A 20771-nucleotide genomic window follows, 5' to 3' on the forward strand; every position below is an offset into this window, starting at 1 on the left:
TAACATACATATTAAATAATAATTTCAACATTTATATATTAAGTTCAGATTGTAGAAATACAAACCGTGAATTTTTCTCGAGTTTGCTCCTCGTCCACCTTTTCTTTTCCTTTCTTCATAGATGCCTCGAGTGTGATGTTAGTTATGAAAAATTAAGATAATTTATACTATTAATACAACAGTAATTTATATTGAATAATTGAATTTCTATTCAATTTCTACCTTATTTTCAATTTGATCCTAACTAAGTTCACTTACTTTTCTAACTCAATTGATACTTTATTTCTACTCAATTTTCTATCATATTCAACATAAATATCCAATGTTCATGATAAAACCCTAATTTCAATTTTTTTTCAATTTAGCCCTTCAAACACAAAATTATAGCTTACTTTACAATTTAATCCTTTAATCAATTCTAAATAAGAATTTTATCAATTTAATCCCTAGTTCAATCATTTGTTCAACATGAACTATACTAAAAAACCTAAGAACTTTCAAAATCTCAACTTAATTTCTACAAAACTTTGTTAACATCAAAATTAAAAGAAAATGACTTAATTGACTTACCAATTAAAGCTTAAACCCTAGTTTTTCCTTTTCTTTTTTTTTTCTTTCTCCTTTTCTTCCTTTCTTTCCTATTTGCTATTTTGTTCTTTTGTTCTATCTTTCTTTCTTATTTCTTTTATGCTTTATTATTTAATATTATATATTAAAATATCTTTTACTTTAATATTAAGTAAATTAATAATTATATAACAAGTGTAAATATTTATATTTATTACAAATGTATGGTCTCATCACCATACATTTGTCATATCTTAATTTATTTATAACATAAAAATCTTATAATATAATTATTTAATTAATAAATATCTTTTACTTAATAATAAATAATAAATATCTATTTACTTAAATAAAAATTAATTAAATAAATATATCGCAATTGGACAAATATAATTATTACACATGTATATTTTATTAACATACATTTTGCGTTACTTTAATTTATTTCATAATATAATATTAATTTGATAAAAATAACATTAATAAATATCAAATATAAAATCATAATAATAATTTAATATACATATTTATGCATCATTTGCCGCCTCACTTAGGACAAAGGGTATAATTACCATTTTGGTCCTTTTTATTTTCTTTTAATTTACAATTAAACTTTCACACTTTATTCAATTTAGTTCTTTTTTCTAATTACTCTTAATTAAGCTAAATTCACTTAATTAAAGCCTAATTAACCACTCGATTAACTTCATAAATATTTTTAATAAATATTTACGAATTCATTTTTCAGAAACAGAGACTCGAAAATATATTTTTCGATAACCGTAAAATTCGGGTCGTTACATGAACAAAAACAATGCACTAAAAAAATTTTAATGGCAAATCTGAATAGATTCTACACTCAAGAAAAAACCTTTTAAAATGATCTATAGGTGTGACATATTTCAGAGCACGAGTAGGCAGCGTATTGATAAGATATGATGCAGTCAAAATAGCTTCTCCCCACAAATATTTTAGAACTTGCATAGAAAACATAATGGCACAAGCCACTTCAAGTAAATGTTCATTTCTTTCTACAATTCCATTCTGTTGAAGAGTATAACGACAAGTAAACTGATATAAAATGTCTTTTTCTTTTAAAAAAGTTTCCAAAAAATCATAAATGTCGAAACCATGTTTTAGAGCTAGAAAAAAACAGGGATCGACTTTTAAAACAAAGTGTGGAGTCTCCATCAATCTTTTTGTTTAGCTGTGATTGGATCACCTAATAAAATATTTTATTCCATTTAAATCAATTTCGGCCTACGTAAATTTAAAAATGTGTTCGGAAGCCGGTTACGTATGAGGAAGGGTTAGCACCCTCAATACGCCCAAAAATTGGTACCAGGTTGATTAAGTGCTGCCCTTATGTCTAAGATTTAAAAAAAAATTGAAATATGATTCCTTTTAAAATATTTGAGTGGTTCAAGATAGTCGTCAAAATTCTCTCGTTTCAAAGGTATACAGCATCACATCCAGCACGATAGGACACGATCCTTTATACCTTTCAAAACACAATTGATTTTTGACTTCAAAAAGCTCATATGTTGAAAATTATAAAAGGATGTCCAATTACTTAGTCCAACGAAAAACTGAAACCCAGCACGGTAGGGCACGATTTTCCGAATTTCCAAATATTAAACATTGCCTAGTTTTAGAAGAAAAAAATTGTAAACTAGCTCAAAACGCATTGATTTCACTTGAAATAAAATGGAATAATTGATTTTAAAGAGTTAGAAATTATAAAGCAACATTTGTAAACCAAAAGAAAAATAATAAATATGGGATAATATGCACACATAAAATACTATACTTGGTGAATGAAGATAATATAACCTTATTTAACCAACACAACAAACAATTAAATATAACTAATCTAAGAAAAAATGTAACCAAATTTTCAAACATGGATGAATAACAATTGATATAATAATACAATAAAAAACGAATAAATAATATGCAACAATAATATGTGAAATAACATCAAAACTAAAAATGACATATAATATGCAAAACGATATGAAAACTAGGAACCAATATATTACAAAACAATTTAAAAACCATAAAAAATATACAAAGGAATAACACATGCTAGGATTCGAAATAACTTATGTGTATATAAAAATTAATAAAATATAAATGATTATTAAAATATATATTATGTAAAAAGAAATTTAAAATGATAATATATAGAATAATTTCAAATAAAAAAATTTGATTTAACTAATGATATATTTGAAACTGAAAACCTAATATAAATAATGTATATACAAATATGCTAATTTGTGAAAGTGTTTAATATAAAAAATTTACATAAATAAACAATTTATACATAAATTTAAAAGAATATATATATAAAGAAAATATAGAATAATTTGAAATTGTTAGTGAGTACTTAGAAATAAAAGAAATTTAATATAAGTTATGTATATGTATGTATAATAGTATTAGATTAAATTTTTTAAATATAGAAATATATAAAAGAAAATTTTAAATAAATAAATTGTAAGAAATTTATATATATTTACATATAAATGAAAGTATAAAATAACAAATTAGGAACATGCAAAATTAATAAAATGATCTAAGTAATATGTTAAAAGATGCATAACAAATAAGTTTTTAAAATAAAAGAATTACAAAGAATAAAAAAACATAAGCTAAAATAAAAAAAATACTCAATTGATACAAAAATAAAACCAAAGAGACAATTTATAAATAAATAAAGTAATAAAGTAGAATTAAAGATTAAAACACAACGCGTGCTAATGTCCAAGGATTAAAAAAGCAAATAATCCAAATCCAAAAAACGCAACGTTCAGGCATGGACCAAGTTGAATTAGCGCACAAACTCTGGAGGAAAAATTAAAAAACAAAGAAAATCTGAAGCAGGCCTAATTGAATGCCAACACGAAAGGGAAGGATTAATAGCGCAAATAACCCTCAAAGACTCAGAACACGCGGATCTGGTCGCATCTGGGTCAGGTCATCGGGTTTGTGCCTATACGGCACCGTTTTGGAGCCACTGAGAAATGCTCAAAACGGTACTATTTTTGCCTCTTTATAAAGGTTAAAATCAAGCCAAATTCGACCGCATTAACCCTATCCCCTTCTTTCTCATTTGGAAAACCCTAAATCTTTTACTTCAAACACCGATTTACCTCCATAAACAGCAACCAGTGTATTCAAGCTTGGAAGAATGGTTTCTCAGCCTTGAGTTCCCCTTTCAAATTCGATTTCAATGAAGCAAAAGGAAATTTGTGGCATACTCGCAAGGTAAGACCTCATTTTTCGTTTTTTTGATGCAATAATAAAAAGTGACAGGAATAAGCCGAAAGAAAATTCAAAAGTATAAAGAAACTCGAATTGGAAATCACCTTTTCAATTTTTTATTGCTTTTTTCAATATGCGTGTGTGTTTCTGGGAAAGAAATCCCCTTTTACATCGTTTTCCTTCGGTTTTTATAGCCGAAAAATAAATAAAAATAAATAAAAATAGATTTCCTTGCTGTAATCTGTTATCCTTTGCTGTCAATTACTGTTTGTTATTTTCTGTTATTTTCTTCTTGCAGGTTCGATTGTACGGAGGAGAACACTCGTGGGGATGACGTGGAGGAGGCTCAGAAGCTCTGCGGAAGTTGCTGGTGTCTGTTGCAGGCCAAGAGTTGATTCAATTGCAGCATTCGATACCTATTCTTTATTTCTATATTGATTTTCTTCCCCACTTGCCTTAGTAGCCTTTCCTCCCCTTCCCCAGCGCGGATTTCACTTACTTGCCTTAGGGCAATCGGAATTCCGTGAGAAGCTAGGGTTTAGGTTTTGGGCCTTTTGGGATTGGTTTATTTTATTCGGGTATTGGGCCATTGTTAGGTCTATTTTGGGTGTAATGGGGTTTTGTTGGGTCATAGAACTTTGGGCTGGTTGTAATTGGACTATGGACACTTATTATTTTTATTTTTGTTATTTTGTTTTTTTTTTAATTTTATTTTTGGTATGGGCTCGGGCGAAATGGGCCTATTATAATTGAAATATTTAGTTCCATTATTAGAATGAAGAACGCTGGTTTTACATTGAAATTGGTCTTCAACCATTTTATAAAATTCTTGAAACACATTTTTTACTTTTGATTTTTCATGCATCAAGTAGACCAAACATAGACAAGTATGATCATCAATAAAAGTTATAAACCATTTTCTTCTAGACATGATGGTAACCCTGGAAGGTCCGCAGACATCACTATGAATTAGGTAAAACAATTTTGATGCACGATATGGTTTAGTAAGATAAGTTACACTATGACTTTTAGATAAAACATAACTCATACATTGAAAAGAAAAACAATTCAAATTTTTAAACAGATCTAGAAACAAGTATTTCAGATAAGAAAAACTAGGATGTCCTAATATATGATGCCAAAGCATAATTTGGTCATGAACATAACTTGAACTAATACCACTCAAGCCTTGAGTTATTATATTCGCAGAACAATAATCATCAAAATAATATAGGTCGTCAATCATCCTAGCACTGCCAATCATCCTCCCCGAGTTTCGATCCCGAACCTTACAATGAGAATCAAAGAAAACAAGATAACAATTAGAATTTTTAGTTAATTTGCTGACTGATAATAGGTTGTAGGAAAAATTAGGAACATTCAAAACAGATTCAAGGTGTATATCCTTTGAAATTTTTATTTTTCCTTTTCCTGCAATAGGCAAATAATTATTGTCTGGGACTCTAACTTTTTCTTTCATAGAATAGGGTGAATAGGTATCAAACAAGTGTGACAGAGAGGCCATGTGATCAGAAGCTCTTAAATCAATAATCTATGGCAAAGAATTTGGACTACAAGATAAGCATTAAAGTTGCTACCTGTTTAAGCGAAAAAACCACTAGGAATACTAGATGAGGAATTGGGTTTTAACAGTTTAGAAGTTGATCTAGTTGCTCTTTATTGAACGAACCTATCTCAGCTTCACTTGTAGAGAAAAAAGTACTCTTAGGCTTATCACGGGATATTTTACTCTTCCAATTTCCTGGTTTGCCATGAATTTTCCAACATGTTTCTCAAGTATGGCGTGGTTTTTTGTAGAAATCACACCACACTTGAAACTTTTGTCCTTTCTACCTCAGCTGGGCTTTATTAGCATCAGAAGTCATTAGGGTTGAGCTCTCAAGTGGTACAGTAGTCTTCCTTTTTCCAAGCATCATGTGTTTATGACTTTCTTCTCTTTTAACTTCTGCAAACATTTCTCCAATGGTGTAACATCCCAAATTTAATAAATTTTGGTTAAGCATGTTAAATAATTTGATATGGTGTGTTGGTTAAATGCCTTGGATGTATGTTTTAGATATTGAGTTCGATTCCCTTATTTTGAATTCTTTCTTTTAATTTTGGCATTATTTTTACAAGTTGTTGACAAGAATGAGCCTGTTGGTTCAGTGGTAAGGTGTTTGTTAGCTTACTCTTTGGTCTTGTGTTCAAATCTTGTGTTACATAAGTTTGGAATATTTTTGCTTCGATTTTGTCTGAGTAGTAGTGTTCAACTTAAATTCTTAAAAATCTAGTGTTGTGTTTGAATCTTGTGTTAAAAATATGGTGTTGTTAGCTTACTCTTTGGTCTTGTGTTCGAATCTTGCGTTACAAAAGTTTGGAATATTTTTGCTTCGATTTTGTCTAAGTAGTAGTGTTCAAATTAAATTCTTAAATCTGGTGGGTTAAAATTTGGATTAAAGTAAACTTGTATTTATCTTATTTTATTTTAATTCTTCAAAACCCCTAAAATTACTCACCTAATTTTACCGTCCATCACCCACTTCCTTTCCATGTTCTTGTTTTCTTTCTTCTTCTTTTCTTTTCTTTGTTATTTCTTCTTTTTTTTCTTTTTCTTTTCTTCCGTTTTTCTTTTTACTTCGTTGCCATCTTGTGTTTTAGTGGCAATTATTGTGTGCAGTTCGATTGTTGGGGCATAATCTGGGCAAAGTGTAAGTATTGTTATATTAATTTTCTAATATTAGGATTCTTAACCATTCTTCGTTCAAGGTAGGGATTTTATTAGTGTTTGTTTTCATTCTTGGTTGTAACAAACATTTATGTGCTTTGGTTAGGTGAAGGGTGCACAAATAAACTTTTCTAGCGAAGTAATCTTTGATTTGGATGCTATTTTGGAGAAGTACTCGAATTTTGTTATAAGGTCTGAATTTTCAGGTTAATGATGCATTTTAGATGAGTTTTTCATCGATTAATTAGTGTGATTTAATGAACGAATGTAGGTTTCATGAGTTCCAGACATGTGGTTTGTTAAACCGGGAATCAGATGTGTGAACTAACCCAAAAAACTCACCAAAAACTTGTAAAAATAAAAAAAATAGGGGTTATTTTTTGAAACTGTCCAGCGTCACACAACCGTGTGACAAACCGTGTGCACTACACGGTCATGTGGTAGGTAGTGTAGACCACACGGCCGTATATGATTACACGGACCGTGTAAGTATGCTGTGTGGACCAGACAAACTAGCTTTTTGGGCCATATGGGCCATATAGGCGTGTGGGCCCATTTTAGCTAATGTGAAGGCCCGATTAGTGGGCTCTAGAATTGAGTTCGTGGGTATTATGTAGGCTCAAAAAAGTGTTAGTTTTAGTGTATATATATGTATGGGTAAGCCTAGAAGTATGATAGGTAAGTTTGATTTTGTATAAATTAGAATGCTATGCTCTGAAAATAAATCCATGTATAAAAATGCTTAAGTATGCATCTCATCTGATTTATGTTATATGTATGTACGAGATTATGATATTATGTTTATGTTTAAACCTATGTATTTAGGGTGGGATATGTTATAATGGAGGAAATGTTATATGACAGTTTTTACTACAAATATAGTGGCTAAACTGCAAATTTCGTCCGGTAGTTCAGTTGCATATTTTGAGTGGCATAACATCACATATAGATGTGATTTGTTGGATGGACTCTTGTAGTCTTAATTGGTGTGATTGGTTAGACAGAGATGGTATGTGGATGAATGGAAGTAGGAGATATTTGATATGTTATATGATATGCTCTGATATGTTATATGATATGATTCTGATAGTTAAATAATATGATTTTGATATGCTACATGATATGGGAAATTCTAAACTGGTTATTCGTGTAAGTAAATTTTGTTATAGGCCAATTCACACACTAGGCTTCTAGCTTATATATTTGTTATATCCCATTTTAGGTGATCCACAAGCTTAGGATTGGATGGTGACTCTGGAGCTCGGTTTACTCTTTATTGATTTAGTATGTTTTGGATTTATCTCTATGGACTTTTAGACATTTAATTTTTCTCCCAGACTTTAAAACTCATTTTGGTATTTGTTTTAGGAAAATTATTATTTTAAACGAGATTTTAACCTAAACAACATGGTTAACAACAAAATTAAGGTTTTAAATGTTCAAATTGCTAAAATGTTTCATCACTACCAAGTTTTAACTAAATTATTATGACGTATTATCACATAAAATAATTTAATTAAAAAGGATTTATTTAGTAAAGTCATTATAACGCAGATTCTTTTAAAGTACTTATGGGTGTTTTGGAATAGATGCGTTCTCAATGTGTTAATCAATTCTATTTTTTTTCTTTACGTTAAAAGCGAGCTTATCTCCAAAGCTAAGAATTAATGCTTTCATATGATGTAACCCTTACAATCCAATCGTAACGTCTAAGTTGGATATGGAGTGTTACATTTGGCGGTATCAGAGTCAAGCTACAAAACTCAAGCTTGTATTTTGGGTCTAAAATATTTTGGAAAATGATTTTTTGTTTTAAGTTAGAATTTTACTAAAGTGACCTTTGAATTTTTGGGAAAGTGTAACTGAGACTCCGATATGCTTTAGATATACTTTTGTGTATGACACTTTAGTATAAGTATTTGCCTTTATAGATTGTATTGCAATAGCACACTCTCTAAATATTGATAAGTACTTTCAATAAAATTTTGAAATAATGGTTTAAAAATTTAAACTGATTCATAAAACTTTGAAAGTGTAGATAAGATAATGAGTACTCGTGGATCTCGAGGATGTGGTACCCGTAAGTGCAGTGGTAACCGTCGGGAGGCTCAAATCGAAACATCTTCAACGGGCAGTATGCTTCAATTAGATATAAGGGAGACTATAGGAACTCTGATCGCTGAGACTTGGTTTAGGGCTTAAACTACTGAGGACGACGTACTGCCCTAGGCAATGTTGAGGATTTTGAAGAGGGTCATTGGAACCCATATTGGATATGGGAGTAGTGGGCCGGTAACTGAATGAGTCCAGTCTAAAAAAGCTGAATTGTTTAAAAGTGTTGCTGGGGTCTCCCCGACTATGGCCAAATATTGGTTGTTGGCCACAGAAAGAATAATGAATGATTTAAACTTCACTCCCGAGTAGAAAGTAAAGGGAGCAATATCTTTGATTCATGACAAGGCTTATCAATGGTGGTTGACAGTTGTGGAAAGTACTCAATCTAAGCGGTTAACTTGGGATTACTTCTGGAATGCCTTCTAGAATAAATATGCGAGGGCAAGCAATGTTGAGGTCCGTATATGCGAGTTTATGAGGCTAACTCAGGGGGATAGATCGATGGCCAAGTATGAGGCTGAGTCCTTGAGATTGAATAGGTATGCTTGCGGTTTGGTAGCCACTGATTATGATAAGAACATTCGGTTCGAGGAAGGATTGAGGTACGATATAAAGGTATTGGTAGCTCCTTAGAGAGAGCAAGTTTTCAAAACTTTGGTGAAGGATAAAATAATTGAGGATATTAAGCACACTGAGAGCGAGAAAAGAAAGAAGGAGAAAAATTAGAACAAGAACAAGAAGGATTCGGGTCTTTCCAGTTCTTATCAGTGACTTATGAAACGGAACAGATTTGAGAGACCTAAGTAGATAGAGCCAGTCGTCAGAGTTGAGCCTGCTAGAGTTGAGCAAGTACTGGTCTGTGGGTACTATAATAGACGCTATCCTGGCAAGTGTTGCAGGAGGATCGAGGCATGTTATAGATGTGAACCTACCGAGCATTAGATTAGCGAGTGCCCCCGTATGGTTAAGCCAGTGCGAGCTCTGATTCAGGGTCAGATTCAGCTTTAAAGGGTTCTTCAGCAGCCTACTAGAAGCCGTGGTCAGATGAGATGAGGTAATGGTAGTGGTTTTGGTTAGAGGGCACCGGGTAGAGGTGTAGTTCAGACTAAGGCTATGCAGCCATCCTTAGTTTATACAGTGAGGCTCCGTGAGGATAGTGACACGGCTGATGTGATTGTTGGTACATTTGTTATGCATTTTTTTATCTTATTTTACATTAATTGATTGTGGTTCTACGCATTCGTACATATTTAGTAGTGTATTAGGTAACTTGGGAATTTCGGCTAAGGACACTAACTGTGAACTTTCTATAATTAGTCCTTTGGTTCAATTTGTCCAAGTTAGTAAAATGTTTAGGAGGTGTCTGCTTAGGTTCAGGGGTTCGTATTCCTGATTGATTTTATGTAGTTGTCATTTGTATAATTTGATCTAATTTTGGGTATGGATAGCATCGGGTTTGATTAGATTGTAAATCGGAGAGAATGATCTTTAAAGTTGGAGATGATGTGGAAGTTGTGATGTTGGGCGAGCGTCAAGGTTACCTTTCTAATATGATATCCGCTCTTGTGGTAGAAAAGTTGGTTCGTAAGGGATGCTACACATATTTGGCATATGTGCATGATACGAGTATCGTGGGCTCGGCAGTGGAAGGGATTCGTACTGTTAAGGATTTTTCAAATGCCTTTTCGAAAGAACTGTTGTGTTTACCTCTAAATAGGGAGGTTGATTTTGGAATTGAGATTTTGCTAGGTATAGCTTCGGTGTCCATTGCCCCATATCAAATGGCACCGAATGAGCTAAAGGAGTTAAAGTTGCAGTTTTAGGAACTCTTAGATAAGGGGTTTATTTAGCCTAGTGTGTCTCCGTAGAGAGCACCGGTCCTTTTTACCAAAAAGAAGGATAGATCTATGAGAATGTGCGTAGATTATCATTATTTGAACAAATTGACAATATAGAATAAGTAACCACTTCCGAGGATCGATGACTTGTTTCATAATTTTCATAGGCCATTTGTGCTTTCAAAAATTGATCTTCGTCTGAGGTGTCATCAGTTGAAGGTTAAAGAGGTCAATATGCATAAGACTACCTTTAGAACTTGCTATGGGCATTACGAGTTCCTCGCCATGCCCTTTGGTTTGACTAATACTCTGGCAGCATTCCTAGATCTCATGAACCGGGTTTTTTAGCCATATCTGGATCAGTTTGTTATAGTTTTATCGAAAACATTCTGGTATACTCTAAGATTGAGGATGAGCATGATAAACATCTTAGAGTAGTTTTTCAAATTATCCGTAAAAAGAAACTTTATGTCGAGTTGAGTAAATGTGATTTTTGATTGAGAGAGGTTATGTTTTTGGGGCATATGGTTTTTGCTGAGGGTATTCGAGTGGACCTAAAAAGATAGAGGAGATTCTGGATTGGAAGCAGCCTAGGAATGTGACTGAACGGAGTTTCCTTGGGTTGGCGAGATACTATCGGAGGTTTGTCGAGGGGTTTTCACTGATATCAGCTCATTTGACTAAGTTACTATGTAATAACACTCCATTTGTTTAGCCTATTGAGCAACAATCGAGCTTTGAGAAGCTCAAATAAGTTTTGACTCAAGCACTCGTTCTGGTCCAACTAAGCTTCAAACTTCAAAACCCTAATTTTTTCTTTTCTTTTTCTTTCCTTTTCTTTCCTTTCTATTTCGTTTTCATTCTCTGTTCCCTTTTTCTATTTTGTTTCTTTTATTCACTTTTAATTATTATATTATATTATTATTATATTTTAGTAATTATTATTATTATTTACTTATAATATAAGTAAACATATATTTATACTACACATGTATGTATTATACTTTATACACATGTAATAATTTTTACCACACATTTGTCACTTAAGGTTTATTTACTAATTTAGTCCTTCGACTTTTCTTTAATCTATAATTAAACTTTTACACTATATTCAATCTAGTCCTTTCACTAAATTAGCTTTAATTCAAGCTAATTCACTTAACCAAAGTCTAACTAACTACACTACTAGCTTCGTAAATATTTCTAATAAATATTTACGAATTTATTTTGCAGAAATGGTGACCCGAATATTCAATTTTCTAATACCAGTAAATTTTTTGGGTTGCTACAGATGCGTCGCATATTGGTTTGGGTTGTGCACTGATGCAAGAAGGGAGGTAGCATATGTGTCTAGACAACTTAAGCAATACGAGGGTAATTATCCAACTTATGACCTTGAGCTTGTCACGACTGTCTTTGCATTTAAGATTTGAAAGCACTATCTGTTTGGTGAGAAGTGCATCATCTACACCAATCATCAAAATCTTAAGTACCTCTTCACTCAGAAGAAGTTGAACCTTAGGTAGCGTCGTTGGTTTAAGTTGTTTAAGGACTATGATTGTTCGATAGAGTATCATTCTGGTAAGGCCAATGTGGTGGCCAATGCTCTTACTCGAAGATCAATATCAAAGTTAAAGACGATGTTTGCTCCCTTAAGTTTGTTTGATGATGATGGGATTTTGGTTGAGTTGCAAGTTAAGCCATCTTGGTTGGATGAGATTAAGAGTAAACAGCTTCTAGATGAGTCTTTGATTAATTGGATTCAGCAGATGGATGAGGGTAAGACTACGGACTTCGGGTTTAACAGTGATCGTATTTTGTATTATCGAGGTCGTATTTGTATGCCTACGGATATGGAACTGAGGCAATCTATTTTGCGAGAAGCACAAAGTAGCTCTTATGTTATGCATCCCGGTGACAATAAGATCTATCATGACCTCCGAGAGTTATACTGGCAGTCTGGGCTGAAACGTGAGGTAAGCGATTTTGTTTCTAATTGTCTAATGTGCAAGCAAGTTAAGGCTAAGCACCAACTTCCTTCTAGGTTACTTCAACTCGTTAAGATTCTGTTATGAAAATGGGAATGGGTAACTATGGATTTTGTGAGTGGGTTGCCCTTAGCACCTACTAAGGACTAGTTTGGGTTATTATGGATTGTTTGACTAAATCCGCTCACTTCATCTAGTTATGACCGACTATTCCTTGCAGAAGTTGGCGAAGCTTTATATCTCTGAGATTGTTAGGCTTCATAGGGTTCCAGTATTGATTATCTTAGACCGTGATCCCCGATTTACTTCTTGTTTTTGGAAGAAGATACATGAGGCTTTGGGTACCCAACTGGATTTCAGTACGACATTTCATCCACAGACTAATGGTCAAACTGAAAAGGTAATTCAGATTTTAGAGGACATGATTCGGAGTTGTGTGGTTGATTTTCAAGGTAGTTAGAAGGAGTTTCTATCACTAGCTAAATTTGCTTACAATAATAGCTTTTAGCCTAATATTCAGATGGCGCTTTATGAGGCACTGTATGGTTGGAAATGTCGCACTCCACTTTGCTGGACTAAGTTGGGTGAGAGAAAGGTTCTGGGTCCTGAATTAGTGGCTGAGGCTAAAGATAAGGTACGTATGATTCGAGATCGACTTAAGGCCACTTTTGATAGATAGAAGTCTTACGCAGACCCTAAGAGACTAGTTATTGAATTCGAGGTAATGGACTATGCTTTCCTTAAGGTACCTCCTTAAGGTACCTCGTTACAGATGCGTCACATATTGGTTTCGGATGTGTACTGATGCAAGAAGGGAGGTAGCATATGTGTCTAGACAACTTAAGCAATACGATGGTAATTATCCAACTTATGACCTTAAGCGTGTCACGACTGTCTTTGCATTTAAGATTTAGAAGCACTATTTGTTTGGTGAGAAGTGCATCATCTACACTAATCATCAAAATCTTAAGTACCTCTTCACTCAGAAGAAGTTGAACCTTAGGTAGCATCGTAGGTTCAAGTTGTTTAAGGACTATGATTGTTCGATAGAGTATCATTCTAGTAAGGCCAATGTGGTGGACAATGCTCTTACTCAAAGATCAATATTAGAGTTAAAAACGATGTTTACTCCCTTAAGTTTGTTTGATGATGATGGGATTTTGGTTGAGTTGCAAGTTAAGCCATCTTGGTTGGATGAGATTAAGAGTAAGCAGCTTCTAGATGAGTCTTTGATTAATTGGATTCAACAGATGGATGAGGGTAAGACTACGGACTTTGGGTTTAATAGTGATCGTGTTTTGTGTTATCGAGGTCGTATTTGTATGCCTAAGGATATGGAACTGAGGCAATCTATTTTGCGGGAAGCACAAAGTAGCTCTTATGTTATGCATCCCGGTGACAATAAGATGTATCATGACCTCCGAGAGTTATTCTAGCAGTCTGGGCTAAAACGTGAGGTAACCGATTTTATTTCTAATTGTCTGATGCGCAAGCAAGTTAAGGCTAAGCACCAACTTCTTTCTAGGTTACTTCAACTCGTTAAGATTCTGTTATGAAAATGGGAATGTGTAACTATGGATTTTGTGAGTGGGATGCCCTTAGCACCTACTAAGGACTCAGTTTGGGTTATTATGGATTGTATGACTAAATCCGCTCACTTCATCCAGTTATGACCGACTATTCCTTGAAGAAGTTGGTAAAGCTTTATATCTCTGAGATTGTTAGGCTTCATAGGGTTCCAGTATTGATTATCTCAGACTGTGATCCCCGATTTACTTTTTGTTTTTGGAAGAAGTTACATGAGGCTTTGGGTTCCCGACTAGATTTGAGTACGACATTTCATCCACAGACTAATGGTCAAACTAAAAGGGTAATTCAGATTTTAGAGGACATGATTCGGAGTTGTGTGATTGATTTTCAAGGTAGTTAGAAGGAGTTTCTATCGCTAGCTAAATTTTCTTACAATAATAGCTTTTAGCCTAATATTCAGATGGCGCTTTATGAGGCACTGTATGGTTGGAAATGTCGCACTCCACTTTGCTGGACTAAGTTGGGTGAGAGAAAGGTTCTGGGTCCTGAATTAGTGGCTGAGGCTAAAGATAAGGTACGTATGATTCGAGATCGACTTAAGGCCACTTTTGATAGATAGAAGTCTTACGCAGACCCTAAGAGACTAGTTATTGAATTCGAGGTAATGGACTATGCTTTCCTTAAGGTACCTCCTTAAGGTACCTCGTTACAGATGCGTCACATATTGGTTTCGGATGTGTACTGATGCAAGAAGGGAGGTAGCATATGTGTCTAGACAACTTAAGCAATACGATGGTAATTATCCAACTTATGACCTTAAGCGTGTCACGACTGTCTTTGCATTTAAGATTTAGAAGCACTATTTGTTTGGTGAGAAGTGCATCATCTACACTAATCATCAAAATCTTAAGTACCTCTTCACTCAGAAGAAGTTGAACCTTAGGTAGCATCGTAGGTTCAAGTTGTTTAAGGACTATGATTGTTCGATAGAGTATCATTCTAGTAAGGCCAATGTGGTGGACAATGCTCTTACTCAAAGATCAATATTAGAGTTAAAAACGATGTTTACTCCCTTAAGTTTGTTTGATGATGATGGGATTTTGGTTGAGTTGCAAGTTAAGCCATCTTGGTTGGATGAGATTAAGAGTAAGCAGCTTCTAGATGAGTCTTTGATTAATTGGATTCAACAGATGGATGAGGGTAAGACTACGGACTTTGGGTTTAATAGTGATCGTGTTTTGTGTTATCGAGGTCGTATTTGTATGCCTAAGGATATGGAACTGAGGCAATCTATTTTGCGGGAAGCACAAAGTAGCTCTTATGTTATGCATCCCGGTGACAATAAGATGTATCATGACCTCCGAGAGTTATTCTAGCAGTCTGGGCTGAAACGTGAGGTAACCGATTTTGTTTCTAATTGTCTGATGCGCAAGCAAGTTAAGGCTAAGCACCAACTTCCTTCTAGGTTACTTCAACTCGTTAAGATTCTGTTATGAAAATGGGAATGTGTAACTATGGATTTTGTGAGTGGGTTGCCCTTAGCACCTACTAAGGACTCAGTTTGGGTTATTATGGATTGTTTGACTAAATCCGCTCACTTCATCCAGTTATGACCGACTATTCCTTGCAGAAGTTGGCGAAGCTTTATATCTCTGAGATTGTTATGCTTCATAGGGTTCCAGTATTGATTATCTCAGACTGTGATCCCCGATTTACTTCTTGTTTTTGGAAGAAGTTACATGAGGCTTTGGGTACCCGACTGGATTTCAGTACGACATTTCATCCACAGACTAATGGTCAAACTGAAAGGGTAATTCAGATTTTAGAGGACATGATTCGGAGTTGTGTGATTGATTTTCGAGGTAGTTAGAAGGAGTTTCTATCGCTAGCTAAATTTGCTTACAATAATAGCTTTTAGTCTAATATTCAGATGGCGCCTTATGAGGCACTGTATGGTTGGAAATGTCGCACTCCACTTTGCTGGACTAAGTTGGGTGAGAGAAAGGTTCTGGGTCCTAAGTTAGTGGCTGAGGCTAAAGATAAGGTACGTATGATTTGAGATCAACTTAAAGCCACTTTTGATAGATAGAAGTCTTACGCAGACCTTAAGAGACTAGATATTGAGTTCGAGGTAGTGGACCATGCTTTCCTTAAGGTACATCCTTAAGGTACCTCGTTACAGATGCGTCGCATATTGGTTTGGGTTGTGTACTGATGCAAGAAGGGAGGTAGCATATGTGTCTAGACAACTTAAGCAATACGATGGTAATTATCCAACTTATGACCTTGAGCTTGTCACGACTGTCTTTGCATTTAAGATTTGGAAGCACTATTTGTTTGGTGAGAAGTGCATCATCTACACCAATCATCAAAATCTTAAGTACCTCTTCACTCAGAAGAAGTTGAACCTTAGGTAGCGTCGTTGGTTCAAGTTGTTTAAGGAGTATGATTGTTCGATAGAGTATCATTCTGGTAAGGCCAATGTGGTGGCCAATGCTCTTACTCGAAGATCAATATCAGAGTTAAAGACGATGTTTGCTCCCTTATGTTTGTTTGATGATAATGGGATTTTGGATGAGTTGCAAGTTAAGCCATCTTGGTTGGATGAGATTAAGAGTAAGCAGCTTCTAGATGAGTCTTTGATTAATTGGATTTAACAGATGGATGAGGGTAAGACTACGGACTTTGGGTTTAATAGTGATCGTGTTTTGTGTTATCGAGGTCGTATTTGTATGCCTAAGGATATGGAACTGAGGCAATCTATTTTGCGGGAAGCACAAAGTAGCTCTTATGTTATGCATCCCGGTGACAATAAGATGTATCATGACCTCCGAGAGTTATACTGGCAGTCTGGGCTGAAACGTGAGGTAACCGATTTTGTTTCTAATTGTCTGATGTGCAAGCAAGTTAAGGCTAAGCACCAACTTCCTTCTAGGTTACTTCAACTCGTTAAGATTCTGTTATGAAAATGGGAATGGGTAACTATAGATTTTGTGAGTGGGTTGCCCTTAGCACCTACTAAGGACTAGTTTGGGTTATTATGGATTGTTTGACTAAATCCGCTCACTTCATCCAGTTATGACCGACTATTCCTTACAGAAGTTGGTGAAGCTTTATATCTCTGAGATTGTTAGGCTTCATAGGGTTTCAGTATTGATTATCTCAGACCGTGATCCCCGAGTTACTTCTTGTTTTTGGAAGAAGTTACATGAGGCTTTGGTTATCCGACTGGATTTGAGTACGACATTTCATCCACAGACTAATGGTCAAACTGAAAGGGTAATTCAGATTTTAGAGGACATGACTCGGAGTTGTGTGATTAATTTTCAAGGTAGTTAGAGGGAATTTCTATCGCTAGCTAAATTTGCTTACAATAATAGCTTTTAGTCTAATATTCAGATGGTGCCTTATGAGGCACTGTATGGTTGGAAATGTCGCACTCCACTTTGCTGGACTAAGTTGGGTGAGAGAAAGGTTCTGGGTCTTGAGTTAGTGGCTGAGGCTAAAGATAAGGTACGTATGATTCGAGATCGACTTAAGGCCACTTTTGATAGATAGAAGTCTTAGGCAGACCTTAAGAGACTAGATATTGAGTTCGAGGTAGTGGATCATGCTTTCCTTAAGGTACCTCCTTAGAAGAAAGTTCTCAAATTTGGTCATAAGGGCAAGTTAAGCCCTCAATTCATTAGACCGTGTCGGGTTTTGAAGCATATTGGACCAGTCGCCTATCAGTTAGATTTAACTCCGGAGTTGGATCATATCCAAGACATCTTCCACGTATCCATGTTGAGACATTATTGATCTGATCCTTCTCATGTTGTTTTAGTGGAGGAAATTGAGTTGAGGCCAGATTTGTCTTTTGAAGAAGAGTCGATACAAATTTTGGATCGTGAAGTTAAGGTCTTAAAGAGAAAGGTCATTCTGTTAGTTAAAGTACTGTGAAGGAATCATGGTTCCGATGAGGCCATTTGGGAGCTTGAGGATTCGATGCGTCAACAATATCCTCATCTCTTTGAGTCAGATAAATTTCAAGGCCAAAATTTCTTTAGAAGGGGAGAGTTGTAATGCCCTAAATTTCATAGATTTTGGTTGGTAAGCATGTTAGATAATCTGATATGGTGTGTTGGTTAAGTATCTTAGATGTATGTTTTAGGTTTTCAGTTCGATTCCCTTATTTTGAATTCTTTCTCTTAATTTTGACATTATTTTTCCAAATTGTTGACAAGAATAAGCCTGTTGATTCAATAGTAAGGTGTTTGTTAGCTTACTCTTTGGTCTTGTGCTCGAAACCTACCTTATACAAGTTTAGAAAAAATTTTCTTAAGTTTTGTCTGAGTAGTAGTGTTCAAATTAAATTCTTAAAAATATGGTGGGTTAGAATTTTGATTAAAGTAAATTTGTATTTATCTTATTTTATTTTATTTTTTCAAAATCCTTAAAATCACTCACCTAATTTTACTATCCTTCACCCTCTCTTTCCACATTCTTGTTTCTTTTCTCCTTCTGTTCTTTTCTTTGTTATTTTTTCTTTTTCTTTTCTTTTTCTTTTCTTTTGTTTTGCTTTTCGCTTCATTGCCATCTTGTGTTTTAGTAGTAATTTTTGTGTGGAGTTCAATTGTTAGGACATAATCCTAACAAAGTATAAGTATCGTCATATTGATTTTCTAATATTAGGATTCTTAATCGTTCTTCGTTTAAGGTACGGATTGTATTAGTGTTTGTTTTCGTTCTAGGTTGTGACAAACGTTCTTGTGCTTGGTTAGGTGAAGGGTGCGCAAATCAAACTCCTCCAGCGGAGTAATATTTGATTTGGACGCTGTTTCGGAGAAGTAAGTACTCAAATTTGTTATAGGGTTTGAAATTTCGTGTTAAAGATTTATTTTAGATGAGTTTTTCCTCAATTAATTGGTGTGATTTAATGAGGGAATGTAGGTTTTGTGACTTTTCAACATGTGGTTTTTCAAATCGACAATCAAGTGTGTAAACTACCCCGAAAAACTCCCCAAAACTCGTAAAAATAAGAAAATAAGGTTATTTTTCGAAACTGTCCGGTGTCACACGGTTGTGTGACAGACTGTGTGCACCACACGGCCTTGTGTGATTACACAACCTGTGTAGATAAGCCATGTAGACTACATAGGCTGGCTTGTTAGGCCGTATGGACCACATGCGCTAGCTTGTTGGGCCATGTAGACCCATTTTGGCCAATTTGAAGGCCCAATTAGGGGTCGATAAAGGGACTCTAAAATTGGGTTTTTAGGCATTATGTATGCCCGGAAAGCATAAGTTTCAGTATATATATGTATGGGTAAGCCAAGAAGTATGATAGGTAAGTTTGATTTTGTATAAATTATATATAATGTTATGCTCCGAAAATAAATACAAGTATAAAAATGCTTAAGTATGCATGTCATCTGATTTATGTTAAATGTATGTATGAGATTATGATATTATGTCTATGTTTATGCCAATGTATTTGAGGTGGGATATGTTATAATGGAGGAAATTTTATATGACAGTTTTTACTGCAAATATGACAGTTAAATCACAAATTCTGTCTATCAGCTCAGCTGCATATTTTGAGTGGCATACCACCACATATCAATGTGATTGGTTGGATGGACTCTTATAGTTCTAATTGGTGTGATTGGTTGGACGAAGATGGTGTGTAGCGAATGATGATAGGATATATATGATATGTTATATGATATGTTATATGATATGATCTGATATGCTATATGATACGATTCTAATATGTGAAACAATATGATTTCGATATGCTATATGATATGGGAAATTCTAAACTGGTTATTTGTATAAGTAAATTTTGTTATGGGCCAATTCACACACGAGGCTTAACTCACATATCTGTTTTATCCCATTTCAGGTGATCCACAAGCTTAGGATTGGACAACGACTCTAGAGCTTGGTTTACTCTTTATTGATTTAGTATGTTTTGGATTTATCTTTATGGACTTTTTGGACTTTTAGACATTTAATTTTTGTCTAGGACTTTAAACCTCATTTTGGTATTTGTTTTGCAAAAAATATTATTTTAAATGGGCTTTTAACCTACAACAAAATTAAGGTTTTAAATGTTCAAATTGCTATAACATTTTGTAGGTACCAAGTTTTGACTAAATCATTATGACGTATTATCACACAAAATAATTTAAGTAAAAGGGATATGTTTAGTAAAGTCATTAAAACTTGGATTCTTTTAAAGTACCCACGGTTTTGGAATAGATGCGTTCTTAATGTGTTAATCAATTCTCTTTTTTTTCTTTACATTAAAAAGCAAGCTTATCTCCAAAGTTAAGAATTAATGTTTTCTCGTATGATGTAACCCTTACAATCCAATTGTAGCATCTAGGCTGAGTTTGGAGTGTTACAAATGGGAGGTAGAGCCTTACGACCTATAATTCTCCCCCTTACTTCATCAAATTCAACATTTAATCCAATAAGAAATTTGTAAATGCGATGATCTTCTGTCATCTTTTTATAGTTTTTACAATCTTCTAGAGACTTCCATTCATAATCATTAAACAAATCCAAATCTTGCCATAATCTTTTCAATGAATTGAAATACTTGATGACGTTGTCTTCTCCTTGATGAGTCTCTCCAAGTTTTATAGTCAACTCATAAATTTGGGACTGATTTCCCAAATCAAAATACATCTAATTAACATTATCCCAGTGTTCTTTGGCTGTAGAATAGCACATATAGTTGAAACT

General features: G+C 34.2%; 1 long non-coding RNA gene across 1 annotated transcript; it reads left to right on the plus strand.

The window, feature by feature from the left end:
* Window positions 1–3586: 3586 nt before the first annotated feature.
* Window positions 3587–4592, plus strand: LOC107896831 (uncharacterized). The gene is made up of 2 exons (XR_001683902.2): window positions 3587–3840; window positions 4136–4592. It is a non-coding gene; the product is annotated as an uncharacterized lncRNA (long non-coding RNA).
* The last annotated feature ends 16179 nt before the right edge of the window (window positions 4593–20771 follow it).

The sequence above is a fragment of the Gossypium hirsutum genome, chromosome A10 (genome assembly GCF_007990345.1).
Source record: "Gossypium hirsutum isolate 1008001.06 chromosome A10, Gossypium_hirsutum_v2.1, whole genome shotgun sequence".
Taxonomy (NCBI): Eukaryota; Viridiplantae; Streptophyta; class Magnoliopsida; order Malvales; family Malvaceae; genus Gossypium; species Gossypium hirsutum.